Genomic DNA, 20,976 nt, shown 5'->3' with positions numbered 1-20,976 from the left:
ATCTGTGGTTAACTTGTCATTGCTTTCAAAAGTTACTCTTTTTCTGTAGTTTCAGCAATACTCTGATGTGGCTAAATGTGGTTGTCTTTGTATTTTCCTGTTTGAAGCTCACTGAATTTCTTATATCTATAAATGCATGCCTTTCACCAAATTTGGGAACATTTTTATAACCATTATTTCCTCAACTATGTTTTCTCTCTCTTCCCTTCTTCTGAGACTACAAATACATATATATTAGAGCTTTCCACAATTTTCCTGTTACCTACAGATATAGTTTATTCTTTTCCAATCTTTCCTGTTGGCTCTTTAGCTAGGATAGTTTCTATTGTTCTATATTCAATTCCTTTTGCCTTTTCTCACTTCAATTTGCTGTTAAAACAGCTTTTGAATTTTTAATTTCAAATATTATATTTTCCTCTTTTTGTATTTTCACTTGGTTCTCTTTCATAGGTTTGACTATTCTACTAAGATTTTGTTCATTCATTATGAGAATGTTTGGCTTTAAATAATTGAAGTGATTATAAAGGTATTTTAAAATTCTTATATGATAATTCCAACATCTCAGGGTCTTTATTTATTTGTCTTTGACTTGAGTACAGGCAACATTTTCCTGTTTCTTTACAAACCTACTAATTTTAGATCTCTTGGACATTGTTAATGACTCATTGCAGGAATACTGGGTTCTGTTATATCCTCCTGAAGATTAAGTTTCCTTTGGATGCTTTTGTTTTTTAGCAGACAGTTAATTTGACTTCAGTTCAAACTCCAATTTTGTTTTTCCTTTAATAGAACAGCTAAAAGCTCAGTTCAATAATTTTGGACTCCATGACCTACTTGGAGTCCTCCCCAGGCATATAGAGTAGAACCACCAGAAATTTTGGCCAAGTTTATATGCAGAATTCCTATCTCCCCACGTGTTCTTTACTTTCACTTTTTCAGTTTCCTTCCTCTCTTCCCAGCTTCCATGGCAAATTCTGTCCTGTGGCTCTGCAAACTGGTAAGACTGGATTTCTCTTAGAATTTTATCCACCAAGCTAGATATGACAAGAGTCTGCCCTCAGTCAAAATGCTATATCAAATCAGAAAAATTATGCTGAGCCATTTCCTTCTTTCAAGTGTAAATTTGCTTCCAGTTTCTTTCAGTTCCTCTAAATGCCTTCAAATTCTTGTATTTTACATTTTGTATAGAGTTTGTATCTATTATATGAGAGTGAGTTGACCAGATAGAAGCTGCTTATCCATTACTAGAAACCTATGTACCTTAAGTTCTTATTTACCAAAAGAATAGTGTTTATTATTTTCCCCGGTAATTCCATGTAGTGGTTGTGTGGTATTTACAGTAAGTAAATTTTTCCTTACTCTACCACTGTTAAATTTTTATTTACTGATTTATTCACCACATATTTCTGAGGATCTTTTCTTCTAGCCATTGTAGTCATTAAAGATACAGTTTCTGCTTTCACTAAGCTCAGAGTCTTGTGTTACACTGTAAATTATAGTAGTTGCTAGCCACATGTGGCTATTTAAAGTTGAATTTAAATTAAATAAAAATAAATAAGTTTCTCAGTCATCCTAGATATATTTCAAGTACTAGATGAGTAGCATGTGTAGGTAGTGGCTATCAGGGGATAGCACACATGGATAGAACATGATCCATTATCTAAAACATTCCAATGTAATGTGTTTGTATAGGAGGAGATAAATATGAAAATGTATCACTAAAATGTAGTAACAAAACATATGAAAAATATAGTTATATGCAAGTTATGGCACCTCCACGGAAGTGATAGTATTTACTGATATTATAAAGATTCAAATGGGAAATGATATTTGAGTTGAATTGTTAATGATTAGAAAGATTTGATCAGCCATGGTAAAGGGGTATAAACAACATGTCAATAATCTAACTTAGAACAGATCAGGGACTACAAGAAAATCCTCTCATATTGCTATTTTAGGCAGCTGGACCAATAGCAGAATCACTCACTGAATTGGGTCCACAGAACGAGCAACATTTTATGAGGAAGTAATGAGCTTGTTCAGGCTATCTTGAATTTGAGACACCGGTTAGACACATGAGGAAGCTGGGTATATAAATTCTTAAGTTTACAAAAGGGAAATTTGAGCTTCAAATGCAGTTTTATGGCATAATATATTTTAGGTGGTCTGTAAATTTGTTAGCAAGTTTGCCCTGGGAATGTAGAGTGAGAAACGAAAGATACTAACACAATCTTGACTGTTTAATATATGTAATATATCTGCACATTTGGAAATAAATACAATTAAAATTGTGCTTTAATATTGCAGATATCTGGATTTCGATCCTTCCTCTACTATTTGCTGTGTGATCTTTAGCAAATTACTTAATTTCTCTAAACTTCATTTCTCATCCTTGAAAAGGAAAATAGGCCTACTTCACAAAAATTTGAGACTTAAACAAGAAACTGGAGTGCCAAGCATAAGATATGTCTCTAGTAAATACAACCTAGTCAATATTGTTATTACCGAGGTTACTGCCATCTTATTAGCCTTCATAATAAGCCTGCTCTTCTTCATATAACTGAAAGTATTATGACTTGCCTAAGGCTTCAAGGTGACAAGTGGGTGATCCAGAGTTGGCCAGGATCCAGGTGTTCTGATTTCTTTCCAAGACTCCTTTTATAAAATCCTGAATTAGTTTCTTATATAAATTTGAAACATGTACTTAGCTAATTATATTCAAAAGATTATATATATTCTTTGTTGTGATTTAAAGACAAGCAACTCCAGGCATGACTTCAAAGCAACTGCACAATTAAATGTCAATATGTGTAGCCTCTCTTTTGCCAAGATATTTAGTGGTATAGATATAATATCTGCCTTTCAACATATTTGATTACCCACTGTTTTTAGACAACTGAAAATAATAAATCTCAGATGTCAGAATATCAGCTACAAGCTATAAATATGTTCTTCTGCATTAACTTTGGACAAGTAACCTATATTTGCTTTTGAAATATCTTGCTAAAACTGAAGGCCTCACTACATAACTACAGTGGGAGTAACCTGTGCCACCCACCACCCACTAATTTCAAAGAGTAGTTGATAAATGATGAAAAGAGACTTATATCTCTGTAAAGAGTTACAAGAACATAATGATGTATTAGCATTCCAACTGCTGCCTTTGGTTTCCTTTTATGTCTTCACATTTCTTGTCATAACTCCCTTAGCTGATGACTTGGTAGAAGCAATAAGCAAATCTTAGCTTTAAAATTATTCATTTCCCTTATTTAAAGTTCCAGGCTATTTGTTCAAATATCATTGCATTTATTTAGCAAAATTATTGGTACACTTTTATATACCAAATAATTTTTATAACTGTATATGCCACTGTACTGGGGACCTTTGAAATGTTACTGGAAACCTTTGTAGTAGGCTCCAGTTTCCTACTCAGTGGACGATGCGGGCCTGAGGAAAAAAACCTAAAAGACAGAACTAAGAGAGACAAAAAGTGGGGTGCCAGGATGACCAATACCAGTGCAACCAACAAAGGCTCTGGCCAGTCCAAGCCACTGATTTTTATTAGTAGTCAGTTGGGGTAAAGGCAGAAATACATGTGAGGATGTGCAGTCATGAAGTTTCTATAGAAATTAATGTTAGCAAGGCTCAAGGCTCGTAAAAGACAAGACAAAGCTTGAATTAGGAACAGAGTAGACAAAATATATGGTTGTAATTAGAACATTGTCCTCCTAGTAAGATTTTAATTGTGGGAATGCAATTTGGTTGTGAGTTATTCTGATCTTCAGCCAGATTCAGTTTTATAAAAAAGCCAAATGTGGGGTTAACTCTTTACAGCCCACCCTGCTTACAGCCTGCTTTGGGCATAATCAATACTGCCATCTCCTGCACCACTGGGGATCCAAGACTGAAAATACATAGTATCTTTCTTCAATGAGTTTATAGCCTAGTAAATATATTCTACAGAGACATGATTATAACAGTTTTCTAATAAACCAATGTCAAAGCTGTATGTTTAGAGCACCCAAAGTAGTCTTTTAAAAAAAGGCTAAATTATTAGAAGTATGTAAATTTTTAAGAACATTAAACTGGACCCACAATTATGCATTTTGAGGTATATAAATTCTACCTAAGAATATAAAGAGATGTTGAACTATAGTTAGTAGGTTTGCTTTTCCTGGGGTATGGGTTGGCAACTCTGAGATATTCTTCTATGAATTCTAGATGTGATGTTTATGTATCATGTAGGTACGTGCGTGTGGTGCAGAGTATGAGAGTCAAGTTTCCCACTGCTGAGAAAAGAGTTGCATATAGAAATGTGTGAAGTGGCTACATACCATGTGGTATTTGATTGGATTGGGAAATGTTAGCATAAACTTATGGTTTTTAGTAGTAGAATTTTCTCTACTTTTTTGTTTTCCAGCAAACATAATTTCTACCATAACAAAATATTGCAGATAAATTGCAAAATTATAACTTTTGAATCTGTTAGAGGAGTAAGTTAGCACAATCAAGAAGCTTGAAATTTAAAGTAAGATTGCCCTTGTGAGGATGCAAGCATTGTCATACTTGAGTCAAAGAATGAAAGAAATAGAAAGTAGATGCCATATATGCAGAATCAGAAGAGAGAAAGTTTGGAATACTAAAATTATTGGAACAGCTAACCAAATATAATAAAATACATATCCAAAAAGTATAGGTAATCCCAAGCAGGATAAATATGAGAAAAACCCCATCTACACAAATAATATTCAAATTACTGGGAACCAAACAAAAAGAGAAAATTTTGAAGGCACCTCTAATAAGAATTATGGTAGATTTCTCTTTAGAATTATTGCAACTCAGAAAAAAAGTGACATCTATAAAACACTGAAGGAAAAACAAACATTCCAATCTATAATTCTGTATCTTTCAAAAATAAAAAAATGAAAGAATAATCATTAGCAGGCCTACCCTAAAGAAAAGTTAGATAAGTACATTAGCAGAAGTAACATGAAACTAGAAGCTCAGTAATTTGCAAAGAATGAAAATTACAGAAATACTAAACAGATGGAATCTAAATATTTTAAAATTTATAATTGTGTAAAATATCATTGGATGACAAAAACAAATGTAGTAGCCAAGTAATATGTGTTTATAGAGTATTCGAAATTAAAATTTATGAAAAGATTACAAAAGATAAGAAGGAAGACTTGGGAATATATAGTTATGAAATTGAGATCTTTAAATAGCACATAAAGTAATTTAAAGGTAAAGTGAATACTTAAACATATAAATTAGTATACCCAGGGTATCCATTAAAAAGTTATAGTAGAAACCAGGCCTGGTGGCACATGCCTATAATCCCAGCATTCTGAGAGGCCAAGACAGCAGGATTGCAAATTCAAGCCCAGTCTGGGCAACTGGGTGACTTAGTGAGATCCTGGCTCAAAATGAAAATTAAATTAATAGAAAGGTCTGAGGACGTAGCTCAGTACAAAGGCCCTGGGTTCAATCCCCACTACTTAAGAAAAAACAAGTTGTAATAGATATATTTAAAATAAGCAGTAGTAGAGATAAAATTAAATCATAGCAACCCTTCATTAATGAAAACAACAGAAGGGAAAAACTAAACAGAATAAATATAAAACAAATAGTACAATAGTGGATTTAAATCACACTGTATCAATAATAACATTGGATTACCACATTATCATCTTTTCTTTTAGAAAGTAAGACCAATGCTTACTTGATAGGGAGAGACCATGACCAGGAAGGTGGTTTTTTAAAGCAAGCCTTGTCCATTGTGCTGCTGCTGTGCCAACTCCTGTGATTTTCTAGTTGTGGGAGAACCCATGGTGGATTCTGGACTGTTAGAGATCATGTGCTCTTGCTCTTTCCTGGAGTTAAAAATAAAAAGCAAGGTCACTATATGCTGTCTACAAAATAACCCCTCTATGAATATTAAAGCAGAAATATGTTAAAATAATAAAAGAGGACAATATAATGATAAAGGGAGAAATTTCTGAGATGAAAAGGATAAATACATATGCAACTAACAACAAACCTTCAAAATGCACAAAGGCAAAACTGCTACTACAGCTGAAGGAAAAAGTAAACACATTAACAATTACAGTTAAAGACTTTTATGCTCTTCTCTCAGTAATAAATCAAATGGAGAGAAAATGAGGATATAGATGATGCTGACAACATTGTTGAACAGCCTGACCTAATAAACACATATCATTCAACCCAGTAATAGTCAAATATGCATTATTTTCAAATGCACACGGAACACCAAGAACAATTATACTTTCAGCTGTAGAAAAAACCCCAGCAAATTTGAATAGAATTAAATCATACAAAATGTTTTCTCTGATCATAACAGAATTAAACTAAAAATCAACAATGAAAGAATATCTGGAACTATCCCCAAGAATTTGGAAATTAAGCAATACAATTTCAAATAACATGAATTTTTTTAAAAGTCAAAACAAAATTATAAAATAACTTTAAATTTAATTAAAATGAAAAACAGCATTAAATTGGTATAATTATTAACATTTGTGAGACATAGTTGATGTAGTGCTTGAAAAATTTGGGGCACTAGACAACTACACTACAAAAGAAGAAAGGTCTTGTTTCACTGACCTCAATTTCCACCTTAATTTGTACTCACAGTAAGTAAAAGAAATAGTAGAGTCAAATAGAAAAACTAAAACATAGAGAAAAATTTAATGAAACCAAAGTTGGTTTTAAAAGAAAACATAAGACAAGCTTTTAACCAGACTGATTAGGATTAAAAAAATAGAAGACACAAATTGTTAATATCAGAAATAAAAGAAAGACATCATTACAGACCTCACAGACGCTAAAAGTACAGTATAGTAAGGTGACTGTTATGAACAACTTTATATACATTGGATAAATGAAATAGACAAATTTCTTAAAAGACACAAACTACCAAGGTTTCTTCAAGAAAAAAATAGGTAACCTAGTCCTATATCTCTTAAATAAATTGAGTTTGTAGTACAAACTTTTCCACACAGGAAACTCCAGGTTCAAAAGTCTTGACTGATAAATTCTACTAAATTAAGGAATATACATTACAAATCCTACATAAACTCTTCCAGAAAATAGCAGAGAAGAAAATACCTCACTGCCCTTTCTCAAGCTAGCTGTATCCTCTAACAAAATCAGACACACTACAAGAAAGAAAAAATACAGACCAATATTCCTCATGAGGAAAACTCCAAAATTCTAAAAAAAAACACAAAACCACTCATTCAATATGTAAAATGGAAAATATATGATAGCCAAATGAGATTTATCCTAGCAATATAAGGTTGAAACATTAGAAAAATCAATCAACATAATCCAATATTTAAGCAAAGAACAAAAAGAATATGGTTGTCTCAATAGATTAAAAAAATTTGGCAAAATTGAATATTGATGTATGAGTTTAAAAAGAAGAAATACTCTAAAATCTAAGAACAGAAGAGAAATTCACAATTAGATAAAGCACATCTATAACAAGCCTAAAGCTTTCACACTTAATGGTCAAATATTGAAAGCTTTAATTGTAAAGTTGAAAAAATCAGAATGTCTACTCTTAACACTCCTAACCAGCATTATACCAGAGTTTGTAGCTAGTTTAATAAGGAAAGAAAAAGAAATTGGCATATAGATTGGGAAGAAGGAATAGAACTGTTTCTATTTACAAATGACATTGTCTACACAGAAAATCCTACAAAATGTATAATTGGGGTTTTTTTGGTACTGGAGATAGAACTCAGGTCCTTGTGGTTATGCAGCAGGCAGCAAAACCACTGAGCTAAATCCCCAGCCCCTATAAAAATTTTGATACAACAGCATCTCAGGATACAAGATCAATATGCAAAAATCAATTGTATATCTATACACTAGCAAAGAATAATTGGAAATGGAATTTTTTAAATGGTGCTATTTATGATAGTATCAAAAAAGAGAGATTTAGTCTAGATCTTTAAAAAAATGTGCAAAATCTCTATGTTGGAAACTAAACTCCATTGATGTAATAAATGCAAGAATTCCTGATCTGTAGATTTAGTCAGATCTGGTTCCAATCCCTTCTCTTCTGCTTAAATTGTCATTTTGAGCGGTTTCCTTAGTTATCTTGTATTTCATTTGCACATCTGTAAAATGAGAATAATAAAAGTAACTTTAAAATGAGGTAATGCAACACCATGTGCTTAACAGATTGCATGGCATATAATAAATGCTCAATAAATGTTAGCTCTTCTTACTTTTATTTAAATGAAGGTGCTTAGAAAATCTGTATTTTAGTGACTTTGCCAAACAATGTTCCTACAGGGGTTGTTCTTCTTTGTGTATATCATACTTTTACCTATGTGGCAGTCACAAAATATGCCACATGGGCCTTCTACTTCAGGAAGCATAAATGACTTACAGACCAGCAGCTGCCTCCTTGGGATGCTCCACCACCTTCCTACTGAAGCCACATTTCCTACCAGCTACTCTCAGCCAGTGACTATGTGAAAATGCCCACATTTCCTCAACAGATGGTGACAGAAGGGATAAAGAGATGAGATGTGCTAGAATGAATATGTGAGTTCAGAACACCCACTGAAGAAAAGTGTTCCCTGACATCAGGATGATGTCTCTGGTGGCCTTGTCTGCAGTTGCTCTCACAGAACTAGGTCAAGAGAATTCATGAGGATGGTGAGGTCCCAGAGAGTAGAGACCAGGTAGCAGCATGTAACCACCCAAATCACTCTAACAACCGAGAAGGTCACAGTGCTATCAAAGAGGGGTTGACCTTCAAGGAGTTGGAGAGGTGGATAAAGTCTGACATGTCAAACAGAATGGAAAAGGGACGAAAAGGATAATGCTTAGCATCACAATCTGAAAAGATAAGAATGTAGGAGCAGAAAGATAATAGCAATTGCCCCAGTGAACAGCTATGATCCTTTGGTTAGTTCCTAGACCTGAACCAATTTTTGGATCTGAAGTCCATTGGCTGAAGAGATGGCCAGACCCTTAATAAGTCCCCTAATGCATCACAAGTGTATACTGTGATGATCTGACCCATCCTTCCCTTCCCTATAGGGACCTATGCCCATTTACTTGAATGACTGTACATTAGAGGAAGGGGAAGCTCAGACTTTTGTACACAGGTTCTAACTCACTTTGATTCCTGGAGACCTGAATCATCATGGACCTCTTTTTGGAGTGGGGGCTTACAGGAGTCAAGGCCGTAAGTGGAGTCCTGGCCACTAAATCTGTGGACTCATCGAAGGGCCCTTCCCCCATTTCCATGTACAATGCAAACATATATTTGGCAGTGTCATTTGGAGTTACCACCACATTTCTTCCTTGGTCTGTAAGGACCACATGAAGATGGTCAAATCAAAGCTGACACTGTTCTCCTGCCAAGATAATAAATGCAAACCAAGATTGGTAGCTCCTGTCATCTCTCCTTTTCGTGACCAGTCTTTCTCTGCAGGAACTGTATGGACCCTGGAGAATGACAATAGATTACTACAACTTCAACTGGTAGGATTCCCCATGATTGTAGCCACCAGGGCTAGAGCATATTCATAAGGCCTTGGGTACATGGTAGGTGCCATCGATTTGGTGGATGTGACTTTTTCTATCCAGTTTAGAAAAAGGATCAGAACAGTTTGCATGCATGTGAGATAGACTACAATATTCACTTACCTATTTCCCTCAGGGCTATGTTAATGCAGCTACCCTCTGCTATAACAAAGCCTGAAGTGACCAGATCCCCTTAGCCCACTGACCATCAAACTCATCCACCACATCAATGACATGTTCATGGGCCAGGAGAAGGTAAAGGTGACTGGGTACTTGAGACCATAGTAAAGCACCTGTTCTCCAGAAAGGAGATGATAAACTGTGAAAACCAAAGACTTGCCTCTTCAGCAAAGTTTTCAAGGGGACTAGTGGTCACATTCACACTGCAAAATCCTCTCTCAAATAAAAGAGGAAACACAGAACCTGGTAAGCTTCTTTGAGTTCTGGAGGCAATTCAGACCACTTCTGAGAATGGCACCAGCCCATGGATTGGACAACATCCTTGCTGCACAAAGAGATACATGAAAGATACATGATACATGAAAGATGAGAGAGAGGGAAGAAGGACAGTTAGGAAGAGTCTGAACTGCAGTACTACCCTGCAGAAGTCTCAGCCAGCCCAACAAGGAGCCCTGGAGTGAAGGCTGCTTGGTATTAGAGTAGCATGAACAGCACAGGCCTTGCCACTATAACTCTGCTAACCCTGGCTTGAGGCTGCCTAGGAAAACCATGGCCTCAGCTCCAACTGCTGTGGTTGACTCTGCAGAGGAGCTGCAACCAAAGGGTCACCTAACTGTGCCCCTCACAGCTAGCTGATCTGCAAGTTCTCAAAGGAAGATCTGAATAGCTACCATACCACCTTTTAGAAAGAACTGTCACTCTGTCAAGATCCTGGTGTGTGTGTGTATACACGTGTGCACACATGTGGCAAAGACTTATTTAACTTATTCATGAGGGAAACAGTGTGACAACAATAATTCAAAGAAAGGAGGAACTACTATTAATAGTCAATGGAAAAATTAATGGTGGAATAAGGTTCCAAGTTAGAATGAAATTAATACCCTATAACATAATAAAACTGTAATCTATAGAATTTATATTTTCTACTGGGAAGAAATAAATTATAAAGTATCAATCTTCAACATGCATTAGTTTTACAAAGTCTCATCTTAATCAGTAGCAAATAATCAAAGCTTTGTTCTAAAACAGTGGTTCTCAACTTAGGCCATTAGGGTGCTGTCCTTGAAGGGGCTATTGGAACACTGACCACCCCCTTTTTGCTTCCTGGTGGTCACGAGGTGGACACATCCTCTGCCACACACCCCTGCTATGATGATCCAGTGCAGCGGAGCCAAGTGACTATGGACGGAAACCTCTGGAACCATGAGCCAAAATAACCTTTCCTCCTTATAAGTTGGTTATCTCAGGTATTTTGTCACAGTAACTAAACACAGTATGAGCTACTGGAATGTGGTAGACAGATGCCAGGAATGCTGTTAACCAGCTTACAATGGCCAGAGAAGCCCCTTGTGACAAAGGAGAAACCCATTCCATAATGCTAATAGCATCAAGACTGAAAACCAGGTACAGATAACACTTTTGATAGCTTATTGGACAATGTTTTGATATTGAAAGACTATATGAAGAAGAATTTGAGTATTTCTTGACTTCACTAATTTACCTGTAAAACTGAGATAACGATAGTGGCAAGCTTCTATAGTTTGGGGAGAATTAAATAAAATTGTGGTTGGTTATATTTTTACGAATATCCCATCCCACATTTTCTTCCCATAAGTCATTGATGTTTCTGTATTGAAGGGCGAGGTTATGTTCTCTGTCCATAAACCTGGGTGACCTGAGTGACTGCTTCTATCAACAGAACACAATGAAAGTGATACTTCATAACTCTTGCGGTCCTGAGGTCCTAAGGAGCAATACAGCTTCCTCCTGGCTCTGTCGGACACACGCTGATGCCCTGAGCCACTGGGGAAGAAGTCTGGCTACACTGGAGAAATACTACAAAGGGGCTCATGAAAGGGAGTCATACCAGATGTTCTCCAGTATTCCCAGCTCAACCACCAGACATGAGAACAAACAAAGCTTTGAGATGGCCGCAGACACCATCTGCCAGAACCTGCCAGCTAAACTGCTCCAGGTGGGCTGGCCCACAGAAACCACTCGGGATAATAAATGATTGTCGTTTCAGCCTATATGTTCAAGGATGATCTGTCTATAGCAGTAGACACTAAAATAATAATACACAGGCAATCCTTAGCAGAATGCTTGGCAAATGCATTTGGGAGGTAGCTTTAGAACTTTAGATATTAGAACATTAGTATTTTAAATTAGTGTTGTAAGTTGATAGTTAGCATTTTAAATTTAGTAATTTCACTAGTAATTAGTACTTAATTAATATACTTACTGTGTTCACATGCACCAGAGGGCAAAACTACCCATCCAAAGAAGTCCTTTGAACATACAGTTCCTAATCAAAACACCAGGTGGCGCCTTCTCCTAATTTATCTCTGTCCCTTTCAGAAGGGGAACTTGACAAAACAGAAAAAAGGCTGCAAAACCAAGATGCTAGCACATACAAGGAAGGTATTTAAGAGAATGCTCTGTAAACAAATTCTACAACACACGACTGACTTTGGTGAATGACTGCCCCAGCCTAGGTGTGCAGACAAAAGACAAGAAAATCCTTTTTTTTTCATTATAAATACACCAGAGCAGGTTATATTTTCTTTAATCCCTGAAAAAGAGAAGGGATTTGCAAACCTATAATTTCTAAACAACACTATACTTAATCTTTTCCTTATCTTGAAACATGGCAGATGCAGTCTGTGCTGCAACTAGCTGCTGACAGTGGGATGAAATCTCCTGGTACTTCTGTTCATATTACATTTTTATTATATATTACATTTCTATATTATATTGATGTTGATATTGATATTAATAGGATTCCAGATAACATTTGTACAATTTTAGCTGAAATTGTTTTTTAATTTCCATTTTTTTCTAGTTTCTTGTTTTGTGTACACAAGGATTTAATGCTCCAGTGACTATGAAAATGAGCTCTGATTCCAATGGCAGGAGATCTGGGAACCAAATCGTTTACAGTGAATTAATTGCACGAACCAATGGCACTGCAAGTCTCCAGCTTTTCTGAGAAATTCAAAACAGGCTTTGCCTGTTACCATGCACAGTAATGGGAGAAGGTTGTCAACCTGCATGATGGCGACAGTCGGCCAACTTCTGTGTGACTCTTGAAGGCTGTTGCTACCCTGAGATGGCTCAAGAAGTGGTGGGGCCCTTTGTACACCAGTCATCTTGGGAATAAAGAAGGTTTTGTGGTAAGCTTATCTGATTAGGGGTCACACTGGAAGATCAACACTCTGCAGCCTGGAGGAGTGTAAATCAAAGGAGGGAAGAGGCTGGAGGCAGTTCACACTCTGAAGAGTTGATTCTTTGAGGGTGTCCTACAGCTTTGACCCAATACTACCCCAGCCAATCTCCGGCCTTGCTGATGAGCCATGGGGGTGGGGGTGGGGGCCTGGAGGGAGGGAGAACTGATCAATGCAAAGCCTGTCTATCTTACACTACATTAAAACAAAACAAAGCCAAACACAAAGGTGCAGCAATCAGAGAGTCAGGTTCCTACCTAACGTGTGTCTGTAAGTGATGAGATCGAGTTCCACGTTGAAGTTATGGTACCATCTGGTCACTTTATGCTCATAACGTGTGCCCATAACATCTTTCTGACATGCTAGTAGTAGCAAAGGCTGTTCTCTGTGGCTTAACCACAAATTGTGGACTATGAGTGCTTCAGAACATCTCCAGTCCCTCCCAGCTAGTTCTGGAAATTCCCAGGAAGTATCACACACACACTCTCTTGGTTTCCCAGAAACAGGCTTGTGGTTCTGAAGTTGCCATGGTGACAAGCCCATTGCACTTTAAAGGTCCCTTGGCTGGGTCCCCTAGGTCACTAACAATGGGCACACATAAGCCACTCACTCCTCAGGCAAATTAAAAACCCAGAGTGAGCTCACCCTATATTGGCCTCTCCTTTCCTTTACCTATGCCTCAACACAGCTGACTTTATGATGTGCACATAGTACATTGGCACTTTGGTTTCATAGGTGAATAGCTTTGAATAATTACCTCTATTTTTGCCGTACTTTTCTCTGGAGCAGATTAAGGCAGGATTTAGAATCTTTAAGCAGGCTAGTGTTTCTTCAGATGGACATGTTTTCAAGGCATGGAGTCACTAGATGGACTTTTTCAGTATGACAGCCCTTGTGGACTAAGAGGCAGCTCACTGAGGTTGGGAAGGATGGACAAAGCAGAAGCATTGCCCAAGCTCTACCTCTATCTAGAACAAAGTGACATATTGTATAACTCTCCTTCTCTACTTGGAAATGTCAGAGTGTCCTCAGAGGCAGGCCAACTCCATCTCTTTCTGCACATCTAGACTTCCACTCTGCCCCCTGAGCTATGCCCTTTTCTTGTAAATTTGCAAAATAGGGACTTGCAAAATGATTCCATCACACACAGAATGTTTTTTGACATAAAAGAGGGTGCTAATGAACTGGATAAGACATTGGCCACCTGAAAGCAGGCAGTTTACCCAAGGCTATTGCGGTCAGCTTTTCCTTGCTTGACTTTTTTTCTCTTTTTTTAAAAATTCTTTCCCTCTTCACCTTAAGCCCCTAGCTGAACTTTGCTTTCAACAAAGCAACAAAGCTGGACATGTGTCTATCTCTTCTTCATTAAACCTGCTTGGATGGCCTTTTAAAACTCTATTTCTGTGAAAAGACTGGATCTGGATCTGATAGGGAGTATTCATTTAGTATTTCTTCCCTGCTGCTTGGAAATTCAAATTCTCAGAAGCAGCAGCAACAGGAGGAAGAAGAAGAGAAGGAAGGGGAAGAGGAGGAGGAGGGGGAGGAAAAGCTAAACTTTGCAGCATTTTGTATCAGAATCTGTCTTCTGTGGTTGTAATTAAATGGGAATACTGGGGGGCTGGGGATTTAGCTCAGTGGTGTCGCCGCCTGCCTAGAAAGCACAAGGTCCTGAGTTCAATCCCCGGTACCAAAAAAAAAAAAAGGCAACCCTGGGGGAGGTTTTGCTAGACCACATGTGAATGCTGACCAAGTACTAATGTGCCTACATCAAACAAGAGATCTCAAGTGAATCTCTTTACAACCAGGAAACCTGTCTGTTCTATATGCTATCCCAACAGGAACCATCTCTACTTCTGTATAGAACAATGTGCCAACAGAAGAAACAGAACAGAGGGAAGGATTACACCTATTTCAGAACTCCTAAACTCTGACCCTGATTCCTGGCTATTGTGCTATATCCTGAAATGCCCTTACTATAATTTGACTGGAGCTATCCACTCGGATTCTCCCTTCGCATTAATAGCTGCCATCTACTGAGTATTTTTGGCCATGGCACTCCTTTAATTCTCACAACAAGCAGGTTTGCCATTTTCATTACAAAGACGAGGACAGGAGGACCTGAGAGGTCTTGACTTTACCGAGCATCAAGATGGGACGGGAAGATGAGTAATGTCTAATGACCCTGTGTGGACCACGATTCTCCCCAGGGGATTATCCTGGGAACCACAGTCTGGGTTTCAGCCTTAACATCTGTTCCAAACATCTATGTCACCATGTATCTGCTCCCACCTCTCACCAAACTCTTCTTTGCGGTCTCTGTATACAAGGTTCACTTGCCTGGCCTTCTGCACATTGTTCACTAAAAGTTCCTATTGCAACTTTGCTCTCTTGTTGGGATATTTCACTCTCACGGTGGGCCCCCAACATCATCTCTGAGCCCTTAATCACTGGAAGACACCCTTGGATAAAGAAGAGAACAGTCTTATGATGTTTCTGGTTTTCTTCGTGAAGCCTCATCTGTCAGCCAGTCCTGTCTCTCACTGTGTCCCGTCCTCCCAGACAAGTCTAGGGCTGTTCCTGAGCCTGTGCTCCATCACCTTTCTCGGAAAGCACAGCCATACTTTATGAATCCAAGATCTAGTCATGAGCATCGATCATCCTGGAAGCTGTTTTCTATTAAAATATCACAGTATTGGTAGTAGTTACACTATAGTATTCAAGAAGGCTGAAAAGCCATTCTTGTTCAAATGTACAGTTTGCAAAAATAGTAAAAGACAGCGGAGTGGGGGGCAGGCCCATATAACATGTTTGTTTAAGAACATATTTTGGGCCGGGGATTTAGCTCAGTGGTTTTGCCACCTGCTGCACAAGGACCCGAGTTCAATCCCCGGCACCAAAAAAAAAAAAAAAAAGAACATATTTTGGCTACTACCAATGTGTTTACAGGGGCTCCATGAGCATGTACAGATAATTACAATTCTAGAAGAAATATGACAGATGAAATTAGAGTCCTTCATTTAAAATCTTAATATAGATCACAGGAAGAACTTTCTTTGAGTTGAGAAATTCAAAAGGACTTCAAGGAAGAAAGTCTGCAGGAGCAATAGAGGCAGAGACAAAAAGGGAAGATCAAATTGTCACCTGAAGTCACTTAGAGCGAAGAATGAATTTCTTTCCTAAAAAAGATGACCAGATCCTCAGAGCTTCATAACATCTCGAACAATGTTCAATACTTTAGAAAGCTTTCCTGGAGGTACTTGATATCCTGTCTTCCATATTTTCCTTTGCATCCTTATGAAAATACAGAACAACAAATGATTTTAAAGAATCCAGGTACAGTTCTGTTTCCTGTAACCTGAAAGAACATAGCCAACATATGAGATTAGTCTTGATGACACAGTAAGGTGGAGGTGTTGGTTTCTTTAAAAAGAAAATCTAGGCATTCTCATGGGCCAAAGAAGAGTTTCAGTGGCCACAGTCTCAAAGATCTCATCTTTAGGAAAAGTGAAAACTTAGCTGTTGGGGGCTGAAGTCTGACCTCTCCAGAATTCATGCGTTGAAATCCTAACCCCTAGTACTTCATAATATGACTATATTTGGGGAAAGGTCTTTTAAAAGGCAATTGTGTAAAAAGAGGTCATATGGGTGGTCCCTAACCCAATGTGATTGGTGTCTTTATAAGAAGAAGAGATTAGGACATAGTACACGCAGAGGGAAGACCATGCAAGGACCCAAGGAGAAGGTGGCTATCCATAGTCAAGGAGAAAAACCTCAGGAGAAATCAACCCAGCCCACAACTTGATCTCATCCAGGACCCTGAGAACATTCATTCTGGTTGCTTAAGCCTCCTAGTTGGTGGTACTTAGTTATGGCAGCCCTAGCAAAGGCACATAGAGGACATTAGTCCACCCTCTCTCTTTACTCCTAAAGAATTTAAGTTCAGACTCACACAACTTGTATTAGTGCTATGTCTGGGCCTCAGGCAGTTCCTCTTCCTCAGGCCCAAGGCCTTCTCACCTACCACACCCCTGCACTCCTTCCAGAAAGGAGATAGAAGGATGAGGGTAAGAGCAAAGACATCATGAGAAAGGAATGGATAGGAGAATTATTTCTCTGACTCAATAGCTTCTTGTAAAACCCAATGACTCTTGAGCTACCTTCTTTTTAATGACTTTTGGTTGTTTTGAATTCTTATTCCCATTCCTAGCTTTGTTCCTAACTGGGGAAAATGATTGGTTGCAGACATTCCAAAGTGACTTCACCATGCTATTTAAATATGTGAAACCAAGTCAGACTAATGGGCCTAAACTTAATCAGGAAGGTGTTATTCTTTCCTTTGGTGTTTACATCTCTGTTGATTCTTTTCCAGAGCCACCTCTGATGAGAGAAATCCAGGACAGCTGTGAAATTTGTGAGAAAGGGTCATGTTTAAGTGTTTAAGATTAAATTTTATTTTAGTTTTAGTTTTTGTTATTTTTTTCAGAGCACATATACCTTTTTTTTTTTTTTAACACTAGGACTTTGGAATGCCAAACTAATGCTCTCCTTCAATCCCCTGTTAGTTTCAGATGACAAGCTTTTAAAAGCACAGCTCTGTTAGCTTTAGGGTGTTTTAGGACTCATTGTCTTACACCCTTCCTGTCCCCTACTATACTCTTGTTGTCATAGCCCAGGGTGTCCTAAATCTCCAATTTCCTTCTTGGAGTGGTTGTCTCCCATTTATTTTATTTAGAGATAAGGCCAAGCTTTTGCCTCTGAGTGAAGCAAGGCTGACTGAGCTGAGTTTGTTGAGTAGTATCTCTGAAAAATCCTGATGTCACAAAAGAAGGAGAAATTCCTAGAGACAATTTCAGCTTGTCCCAGAAAAACCCATCATTTTCTGCACAATTGTATAGGTGAAATTCAAGCTTCTCCACTTGGCTTCTACAAATGCATATCTGCCAGGCATTGTGTGTGAACCTGGTAGCTTATGACCCAGACTCTGCTGTCACAAATATGAACACACTCAACAGGGATCCCATCCAGTCTGGGTGTATTATCGGTGATGGTTCTGCATGTGAATGCTACACATCAGAACTCTGGTGTCCATGACAACTAAGTTTCTAATGAATGGAGAAAAAATGAAGATAGATCTGATTCATAAGGTCCAGTAAAACAAAAGGTTGTGCTCATTTTTTAAAAAAGGCTCTAAAACAAAACATTCTAATCAAGGTTTTTATGTTGGCACCATAGAGTGATTTCGCTGCCAGAAAGGATGCATTATGGAGCAAAACATCAGGTTTAACTGGTGGGTTTAGTTGGTTTGTGTTTTGGCTTTTCTGGTGGTGGTGGGGATTGAACCCATGGCTTTACCCATGCTAAGCATTTGCTTTACGCTGAGCTACAGTCTGAGACCTTGTTTGTTTTTAAACAAATCTTTGGAGGATGTTTTTTATAGAGCACGTTTTCATTTATATCTGACCCTTAACATTTTTTTATCTGTTATATGGTTACCAGAAGGTGATGCACAAATTAACATTATTAAGCCTTGAAAATTAGCTACTTAATAATAAACAAATGCATTTGTTCCAATTAGGAATAGACTCTTCATGCTGAATTTCTTTTACACTAACTATACCCAGACACAAAAGCAGTCCACTCTACCTAATTCCTTATTAGTCTATGCTTTGCTCTCCAATAAAGTGAAGTTATAAATTAAAAGAAGAAACTGCCTTTCTTGGGTTTTAGTAATCATAGGCCTTGTGGGAAAGACAAGTTCTTCTTGCATCTATTCTCAATCATTTAAACCTTCTTTTGGGGAACTTTCTCCATTTTTTTTCTTTTTGAACTCTGGAGACCATTCGGGGAAAGAGAGCAGAAGGGACAAATAATTTGGAAAAGACGATCAAAGAGAGCTGGGAATGTTTAGTCTAGAGAAAAGGAGAACGAACAGAGACATACTTTTCCTAACTGTCATAAACACAATAAGAACAATTATTTTTCACCAAAGCATAAGGAATTAAGAAAAGTGAATAGAAGCAGAAACAAGAAATTTGACTTTAATATAATTTTTCTTTTTTAAAAAATGGAATGTTTAAGAACTCTGGAATTTGTCCTACAATAATTCAGGTCAATCTAGAGGTGAAAAATGTAACAATATCTGTCATGGTGAGTGGAGAATTAATGTCATCCACGTAACAGAGTCAGGAATATTTCTGTCGATAATTAAAGTAATAACAATACTTACTTCTGACAGGAAGTTAACTTTCATTGCTCATTGATCAAATGTTTATTCAGGCCACTACTCTATGGTGCCAACATAAAAGCCTTGATTAGAATGCTTTATTTTGGATCCTGTTTTTTCAGTGAGCACTGCATTTGGTGTTACTGGATCTTGTGAATCAGACCCGTTTTTATTTTTCCTCCATTCTTCAAAACATTGAAGATGGCTCACACAGCATGCCCCATACATGAGCACCATTCTGAGCGCTTCACACATAGGACTTCATTTATTCTTCCAACAACCGTACAAAGCAGGTGCTATTTTTTCTCTATTTTTGCAAGTGAGGAAACTGACAGGAAAGAAATGTTTAAGTATTTTTCCCTCGTCATACTTTGGCAAGTGATTAAAAATAAAATAACTACAATTTGAACCTGTGTCCTCTGAAAACCCAAAACCAAGGTGGGGTTCATGTGCATGAGATTTATGGGGAGCAACTCCTACTCAGACTATAAGGGGGAAGAAATGAGAGGGATGGGCAGAGAAATGTGTCAGACTGAGGTACAGCTGGGAGGTCTGTGACAGAAGGGATGGGAGGAAGGACTTGAGCAGAAGAGCCTCAGTTTTCTGTACAGAGCACATCCCGGCCAGGTGGACACACAGGGAGGCCGATAAATGGAAGATACTTGCGTTAGGCATAAATGGCCTAGTTTGGTAGCAACATGGTGTGCAGTGATTGCCTGAATGCAGGGTATGTGGCCTGGCTTGAATACTGTGGGGGAACCAAAGCAGCACTCTCAATAGGCCCTTTTGATGGGAGATCCTAGCAGAGCAACAGAGAACCTAAGCTATCTGGCACCCAAGCTACTCTCCTCATCATTCTGTTTTACTTCTCCCCAGGCCTTATACTTTAAGGGTGTGGAATGAAGATACAGCTCCATCATAATGAGAGGTTTGGGATGCTTCACTACAAAGCTCTAGGGGGCTCCATTCACATGGATTACAGTGTAGCTGGGTCAGGAGAAGCAATGACTCCAGTAGTAAAGAGTGATCTTCCAATCCAAACATACTTGTAAGTGTTGCTTTGGGACATTTCCATCACATAAACTGTCATAGAATTTTTCAGCCAATATTTAAATATTTACTCAACACTTACTAAATACAAGGCACTGTCTTAAGTGCAAGGCAAAATGCTAAGACCTAAAAGCCTTAACCCTTCCATTCAGTGGTTTGCCTAGTAGAGAAGATGTCATTGACTTACATAACTACAGCATAGGAATATGAGAAAAAACAGCCCCATGAAGCACAAGATATGGTGCTATGTAAGGTTAGGGAAAAGAAGGGAAAGACTGGGGAAACTTCCACAAAGGGAAAAAGCAATGCAAATAGGATGGCTGGGAGGAACTGCATATGTATTGCCATGGGACAAAAAGAAAAATATAAGCCTGTCAGAGAAGTAGGAAGACAAACTTTAAATGACAATATCATGATTCTCATAAAGTAGAGAAATTTCTCAAAGTCTAAATCCCTAAAGGAGCTAGAGATATATTAATCTGTTTTATTATAAGAATAGAATTACTTTCTATTTCTGTTCATTTTCCAGAGCTTTTATGACAAAGTATATGCATGAAGTGGTTTAAAAGACAGAAACTTATCCACAGCCCTGGAAGCCAGAAGTCCAAGATTAAAGTATTGGCAGAGCTGTTCTTCCTTTCCCAATCCTGTAGGGAAGTTTCCTTCTTTACCTCTTCTAGCTTCTGGTAGTACCAGGCTTTCCCTGACTTTTCGATGTGTCACCCT

General features: G+C 37.8%; 1 long non-coding RNA gene across 1 annotated transcript; it reads left to right on the top strand.

The window, feature by feature from the left end:
• Positions 1–605: 605 nt before the first annotated feature.
• LOC106009645 (uncharacterized) lies at positions 606–12,930 on the top strand. The gene is made up of 2 exons (XR_001183688.2): positions 606–997; positions 12,596–12,930. It is a non-coding gene; the product is annotated as an uncharacterized LOC106009645 (long non-coding RNA).
• Positions 12,931–20,976: the final 8,046 nt, after the last annotated feature.

Source organism: Heterocephalus glaber, unplaced genomic scaffold, assembly GCF_053883595.1.
Source record: "Heterocephalus glaber isolate CG9 unplaced genomic scaffold, H.glaber_assembly_v1.0 deba00001472, whole genome shotgun sequence".
Taxonomy (NCBI): domain Eukaryota; kingdom Metazoa; phylum Chordata; class Mammalia; order Rodentia; family Bathyergidae; genus Heterocephalus; species Heterocephalus glaber.
Note: the sequence above shows the minus strand (reverse complement) of the source record. Positions and strands in the feature narration are given on the sequence as shown.